This window comes from Humulus lupulus, chromosome 4, assembly GCF_963169125.1.
Source record: "Humulus lupulus chromosome 4, drHumLupu1.1, whole genome shotgun sequence".
Taxonomy (NCBI): domain Eukaryota; kingdom Viridiplantae; phylum Streptophyta; class Magnoliopsida; order Rosales; family Cannabaceae; genus Humulus; species Humulus lupulus.
In genome coordinates, this window is record NC_084796.1 from 178091621 (window position 1) to 178099211 (window position 7591).

The window sequence follows — 7591 nt, forward strand, 5'->3', positions numbered from 1 at the left end:
ATTGTTTGTAGAATTTTTGTGAAATTGTTTGTTAAATGATATTTATTTATTTTTATTTTTAAAATGTGATTATGTGAGATTTGGTTGAATGCACTAAGGTGCATGGTAGATAGTGATGTACCCTAGTGATTTAGCGTGTGCTGGTGCATGGTAGCATGGTACACATGTGTAGATTTTCTACACGCTTTATACTTCCTTATATTAGATTTATTTGAATTAATTGATATAAAAAAAAAAGAAAAGGGCAAGTGAGTTGGACGTGTATGTGTAGTGGGAAAGGAAGTGAGTTTTTTTCCATTTATTTTCTAAAGTAAATAAATTAAAATTAGAAGAAAATGATTATTTTAGGAAAGTGAGTGATCATCTTTATCTCCTATCAATTGTGATAAAAAAAAAAGCAAATAACGAAATTAAAAGAAAATAAATAAGAAATAGGAAACTTACCTTTTCTCTTGAGTTGACCATTATGGAGAGAATTAGGTTAAATGGGGAATAAGGTGAAGAGGAGAGCCATTTTCTTGTGGCTGTCGTGTGTTGAAGAGAGGAAGAGAAAGAGAGAGTGGCGAGCTAGAGAGAGAAAAGGGAAGGGGCTGCCATTTTCTAGAAAGAAAGAAAGAAGGAGGAAAGAAAGAAAGAAGGAGAGGAAGAAGAAGATGGGATTCGAAATCCCTAGGTGTAGGTAATCAAGTTTGTTGTTTGTTTTTCTTTTCATTCTCTTCTTCTTGAATCTAGAGAAATAATGTTTTTCTTTTCCTTGTTTTCTTCCTTGTTCTTGTTGGGGATTCGAAAAATATAGGTGCTCAAGAGGAGAATCAACCTTGTGGTTTTGATTTCTATCAAGGAGGTAGTGAATCTATCCTTTGGTTGTTATGATGATTGTTCGTGATATTATGATGTTGGGATGTTTGTGGTTTTGAGGGATTGTTTTGATGAGGAGTTCGGCCTAGTCATAATCTAGGGTTCATGGTGTTATTTTTTGTTTATTTTTTTTTATATTGATAAGCATATTTGTGAGGTTGAATGAATGGGATAGGTTGATTTTGGATACTCTATTTTCGGCCTATGCATGTCTATAGATTCCCTATGTTTTGTGTTTTGTGATTTTCAATATGTTAGATCCATGTTCTAGGACCTATGTAATTTGGGTATAGTAATAATTTGAAATCTTGATTATTGGATCCATGAAATTTTGATAGGATGTAGATGATATTATGAATAAGTAAATTATGGTGTGCATGAAAAATAATAGGAACATGATGGGCTTAATATAAAGGCATATATGAAGATTTGTGTTATGTTATTCATGCATGTTGTATTATTATTTTGTTGGGTTGCATGCATGAACTCATTAGAAATAGAATAAGGTTTTGTGAGGTTGTATATGAATATGTGTTAGTTATGTTCTTTGAATTATTTGTATAATAAGAGCATGTTAAGATTTGTGAATCATTGTGTTTATGAAACATGAATGATCTTGTTTGAATTTTTATGAGGCATGAGGTAAAAGATAAAATTCATGGTGATTTATGTTTGCTGATTTTGTGATTAAATGGTGAAAAGATTGATGAAATAAGGATATGTATGCATAAGAATGGCTCTAATGATATGTGGTGTTTGTGAAAATAAAATGGTGTTTTAATTCACACTTAAAATTATGTTTTTGCACAAATAAATACCTACAGATTTTTTTTTTATATTTTTTAGAAAATATGAGTTTTTAAAAATAAGGATGGTGATTTTAATGATAAATTTGATTGCTGGAATTTTTGTTTAAAAATGTAAAGTGTGTTTCAATAAAAGGAATTTGATTTGTATTTTGAAATAAACTAATAACCTAAACTATGATAAAATTTAAAAGTGGTATTTTTAATATAATATGAGTGGTTATTTTACAAGTTATGATTTTCTTTAATTGGATTAAGAAAAATGTTGGATTTTATTCACTTGTGATTTTTAAATAATGGCTGAAAGTTTAGTTTAAAAAGTTTTAAATAGTTATTTAATTTTCACATATGAATTTATGTTACATAAAATTAAGTATTTAAAAATAATTCAAGCAAAATATATTTTTCCCACACTTAAAATTATGATTTTTCTCACATCAAATTATGTAATTCTATTAACTTAAATTAAATTGTTATTTTCTAAGGAGACATGATAATCATAGGTATTTTCTTTTTTTTAAAATAATTTCCAAGCCTTTGCTTTTCTTTGTAATTTAAAAATAATAAATGGGTCTTTTATATATTTTTAATGGCTAAATAAAATTATTTTTATGAAATAAAAAGAATGTCTTGGGAGATTTAATCAACCTAGTAATTTGAAGAAGATAAACAATGGTAAACAAAACATGCTTTAAGTCTATTATTTTTAAAAAGATAGAAGTAAGACGCATGGAATTATCGTTTTAAACGCCACATTTACGCAACATTCCCATGTATGCATGTTACATGCAAATTCACTTTTACGTCTAAAATTATGTCTATTATGCAACCATGTAGTTTTTATAGAAAGATCATGCATGCAATATAGGTAGAATGAGCATTATTCTTTTATGACCTTATGTATAATTAATCATATTTGTATGTTGTATGTAACTCCTACTATAACGACCCAAATTTACTAATAAGGCTTAAGGGCCTTGATTAGTGTGCCAGAAGGGCACAGTTGGACAATATGTGAACTAAATGATTAAAAGCATGTTTATATGACTGTTTGGATATCTATGATGCATGACTATGTGTATTAGTATGCATGTAAGCTGTGATTAGGGTAGAAGGGCATATTCGTAATTTTGGTCCGTTGAGGGCATAAATGTAAATATCTGTGATAAATTGTTGAGACCACATTATTATGTGGATATATTTGTAACCTGTGACTCGAGGCGATCCTAGTGAGCGGGTTAGCGAAAAAGTCACGGCAGGGATTTATACCCGGCTCGGGGCGAGCCTGGGGGTAATTCTGAGAATTTAGGAAATATATTGGAGCCTATTTTGATATTGAGGAAAATAATTGGTGAATATTAAGATAACAGGAATTAAGTGGTAATTATTAGAGACACTCGAGGAATTAGCGGGAATTGGGAGCAGTGACCAAAATGCCCCTGGAATGTTTTAAGGTTTAGATTATAATGGGAGGGCAACATGGTCATTTGATTTAAAACAGAGATAAGTATCCATTTGCCTTTATACACTTAGTGGATTGTTTAGAGGGTAGTGGAAACTGAAAGAAAAAAAGGGGAAAGAGACAAAAGGGAAGAAGGAAAAAAAAAACAGAACTCTTAAGCTAACCTCTCTTTCTCTCATTCGGTTCCTTCTTTTTGCATCATTCCTTGGGGGATTTTGGAGCTGTGGTTCAGAGGAGGATTAGGCCAAGCTAAGCACCTGGATCCTTAGAGAAGCTTCGAGGTTTTACTGGAATTAAGCTTAACTGAGGTAAGTTTTAAGATTGCTGATGAGTTTTTCTGGGTTTTATTGAGGTGATTTCTAAGTTTGAGTTTTGAATGGAATTAAGGGAAATAAACCTGAGGAATTGAAGGGCTTGAGGCTAGAAGGAGGCTAGAGATAAACTAAGGTCAAAATTCTCCATTGAGGTAACAAATTCTGGCTTTGAAGTTTTGAATTTCTGAATTTCTGGTTGAATTCTTGAATTCTAGTTTTGGTGCTTGTTTTCTTGGTTTAATGATGCATGTGGGTAATTTTTAGGTTGTTGGGTGGTGTGGGGTGAGTTGTAGGTAATGGTAGGCTCAATTTGGTGTGTGGTTATGGTTCGGAGAAGTTTTGATGAGTTTTGGTTCGAAGAAAATCGAAGGAAAAATCAGAGGGTGTCTGGTGCTGTGACTAACGCTGTAGCACTTGCCTTTGGGTGCTACAGCACTAGGCTTGGGCTTCCTGGGCGTTTTTGGGTTCTGTCTGTAGTCCTGTAGCGCCCTCCTTAGGGCGCTGTAGTGCTACCCTGCCTCCAGAAATGGGTTTTGGGTGTTTTCCTTAGGGTTTGATTCCACCACCCCATTTGGTGGAATTAGGGCTTCTCGAGGGCTCAGGATTGGTCCCAAGGTTAGGATTTTGGATTTGAGGTTTGGTGATGATTATGATCTATGGCTATGACTAGGTGTGCGCTAGGGCTCAGACGGGATCGTACTTGAGGGTTGAATTGAACAAAGCTATTGGAATCTAAAGGTAAGAAAACTGCACCCGGTTATGTGGTTAAGTTGGGACTAAGTGTTCCCTATGTTTGTATGCATTGTTATGTGATTGTGATAAACCATGTGAACATGATGGGACTAAGAGCTCCCTATATTTGTATATCATGTCATGAGATGGTATTATGCCATGGGACATGTGATAGCCGGCCTAAGGGTGTCGGAATCAATATTTGCGCACAGGGCGCGACTCAGCCACTGGTAGCTGAGGACAGCTTATTAATCACTGAGCTCAGTTAAGCTGGCTGGAGTCAGTGGGTATAACACTGGGGGCGGCCTAAGTGAGCCGAAGACAGTGGGCTAAGCAGAGGGTGCAACCTAAGGGCGTCGACCCTGAATATTGTGTAATGGGTGCCATAAACTGTTGATTGTGAATGTGATTATCATTGTTAAAATGAAGAATATGATAAGTGGATTGTCTGGATGACGTGTTGTTTATTTGTCGATTGTTATCACTAAATAAATGGATGTTATGAACTTGTTGAATACTTGGTTATGCTTTGTGGAATATTTGGTTAATGACATTGATCATGCTATGTATTATGTTTTCTTGCTGGGCCTCGGCTCACGGGTGCTACGTGGTACAGGTAAAGGCGAGGGAATATAGATTCAACCATGAGTTGGAGAGCTCTGGGGGCGAGGTGTACATTGTCAGCTGCTCGGCCGCCACGGTTGAGGGATTGTACAGAGACGGAAACCTAAAATGTGTATTTTTCCATTAGAGTGGCCTAAGTTGTTTATAACTTCTGGAATTTTTTTGTAAATATGTCATCTAAACCTTGTTTTGAGATTCCATGTACTAAACTGACATTTTTAATAAAATAACCTGTTTATGACCAAAATCTTTTATTCCTAATCCGTTGATGACGTTAGATTCACATTTTTCTTAAATGACTTGATTAGCAAGTCTTATACTACTTTAAACACACAGTGTAATGGTGTTAGTTACCCAGGGCATTACACCTACCATGTGTGCATGGCCCATGCACACATGAGTTATATGAGAGGGAAAAATAGTAATTATCTGAAGCTAAGGAATGTCTTTTTGATTATGGTATAGGCTCGTTGAGAAGTTGTGGCTTTACTTAGCTTGGACCTGTGGTAAGGAAGTTAGATAGAATTTATGATTGTTATATAATGAATGGTAAGACTGTTGTGTGAATGAAATGTTATGAATTATGAATGCCATAATGTGATGATATGTTGGCTTGTATGAACATTGTATGATATGAATGGATGTTAGCATGATGAACGCGACACATCAAAATGGGTTGCTGAGGATAAGAAGACATAACCCGAGTTACTAAGGATATGAAGACGTAACTCCATGGGCGGACGCGCCGAGGTTATTTAAGGACCAGAGACTCTTGTTTACCTCAAAGGGTGGCATGGACAAGTTAGCGGGCCATGTTCACAAGGAATTGTTTATGATTATGTTATGATGTTTGGTGATGTTTATGATTATGTTATGATGTTTGGTGATGTTTATGATTTTGTTATGATGTTTATGATATGATGGTGGCATTATGTTGACGTGAATATGTTTATGTTTATGTTTATGTTTATGATATTGATGCCAATTTTTTGAAGATGCTATGATGTATAAAGATGAATGATAGTGTTTGTAATTTTTTGTATCTTACTTGCTTGTTGTTTGTACTTCCTTACTCGGCTTTTAGCTCACCCCCCTTACTTTCCCTTCCAGGTAGCAAATAGGTTTCTCTATGGCACACGTGGTGATGTGGGGAGTTCTATCGTCGTGGTGTGTATGGCGTGGGGGCATCCTATGGATGAAAAATGATCAATTAAAAACGCCATTTTTAATAATGTTATGTTTCATGAGACTTTTTTTTTTAACTTATCAGTGGGACTTGAATTATTGATTGTTTTAGAACTTTGCATAAAAACTGATATTTTCTTTTAAAACTATTGGGCCCAACTTGCATGTTTTAAGCAAGACCCCACTGAAACCTTTATAATAAGTGGCTTTCTTTTATAAACTAATGACAATGTGAATGTTTAATTAAGTACTAGTCAAGGGCATTTTACAGGTACTTTGACAGTGGTTGTTCCAAGCACATGATAGGTGATAGAATAATACTCACGAACATCAGACCGATGCAATGTGGGACTATGACATTTGGAAATGGTGTGTCTGGTAATGTGATTGGTATGGGAACCTTGAATTATCCAGGATTACCACATCTCAAGAACATTATGCTTGTAGGAGGACTTAAAGCTAACTTGGTTAGCATAAGTCAGATTTGTGATCAAGGTTACATTATTAACTTTGATAGAGAAAACTGTTATATTTTGAATTCTGATGATGATTGTATTCTTGAAGGTTTTAGATCTAATGATAATTGTTATACGCTTATGGCATCTGTTATGTGTTATACAACTACAGGAAACAATACTAACATGTGGCATGAGAAGTTGGGCCACATAAATTTCAAACCTTGGAAAAATTGTCTTCTGCAGGTATTGTTCGTGGTTTACATAGATTAGGTAAAGAATCAGTGGGCAAGTGTGAGTCTTGCACCCTGGGTAAGCAATTAAAAAAAACATAAAAGTATTTCTGATATTAATACTACTAGAGTGCTTGAATTGCTACACATGGATCTTATGGGTCCTATCCAAGTAGAAAGTATTAATGGAAATAGGTACATTTTTGTTTGTGTTGATGACTTTTCTCGTTATACTTGGGTTGATTTTTTTAGAGAAAAATTTGATACATTTGATGCTTTTAAGACTCTTTGTTTGAAATTGAGAGTTGAAAAAGATTGCAACATAGGTAAGATTGTTCGAATTTGCAGTGATCATGGTAAAGAATTCGAAAATTCTGTGTATGATGATTTTTGTTAATCTTATGGTATCACTCATGAATTTTCTGCTCCTAAAACCCCAGAAAAAAATGGGGTAGTGGAAAGTAAGAATCGTACTCTGCATGAGATGGCTAGAGTCATGTTAAATAGCAAGAAATTGACAAAACGATTGTGGGTAGGCTATCAATACTGCTTGTTATACCATTAATCGTGTTTTTCCTAGATCGGGTACATTCAATACATCCTATGAGATTTGGAAAGGTAAGAAACCAAATGTAAGTTATTTTCACATTTTTGGTTGCATGTGCTACATATTAAGGGATCGTGAAAACATTGGCAAATTCGATGCCAAGAGTGATGTTGGAGTGTTTCTTGGTTACGCAACTAATAGTAGAGCCTATAGTGTATACAACATGAGAACTCAAATTGTTTTCTAGTCAGCAAATGTTGTAATTGATGATACAAAAGATTTTTCAGAATTTTCAACAGAAGAAGAAATCATGATCATTCTGGAAGAACATTCTGTTGCTACAAACGCTGATGTTGTGACACCAGGAGCTGAGAC

At 34.6% G+C, this 7591-nt stretch overlaps 1 long non-coding RNA gene across 1 annotated transcript; it reads left to right on the forward strand.

Moving 5' to 3' along the window:
- The first annotated feature begins 610 nt into the window (after positions 1 to 610).
- Positions 611 to 6043, forward strand: LOC133829297 (uncharacterized). Its single transcript, XR_009891667.1, has 3 exons — positions 611 to 679; positions 797 to 844; positions 5907 to 6043. It is a non-coding gene; the product is annotated as an uncharacterized LOC133829297 (long non-coding RNA).
- The last annotated feature ends 1548 nt before the right edge of the window (positions 6044 to 7591 follow it).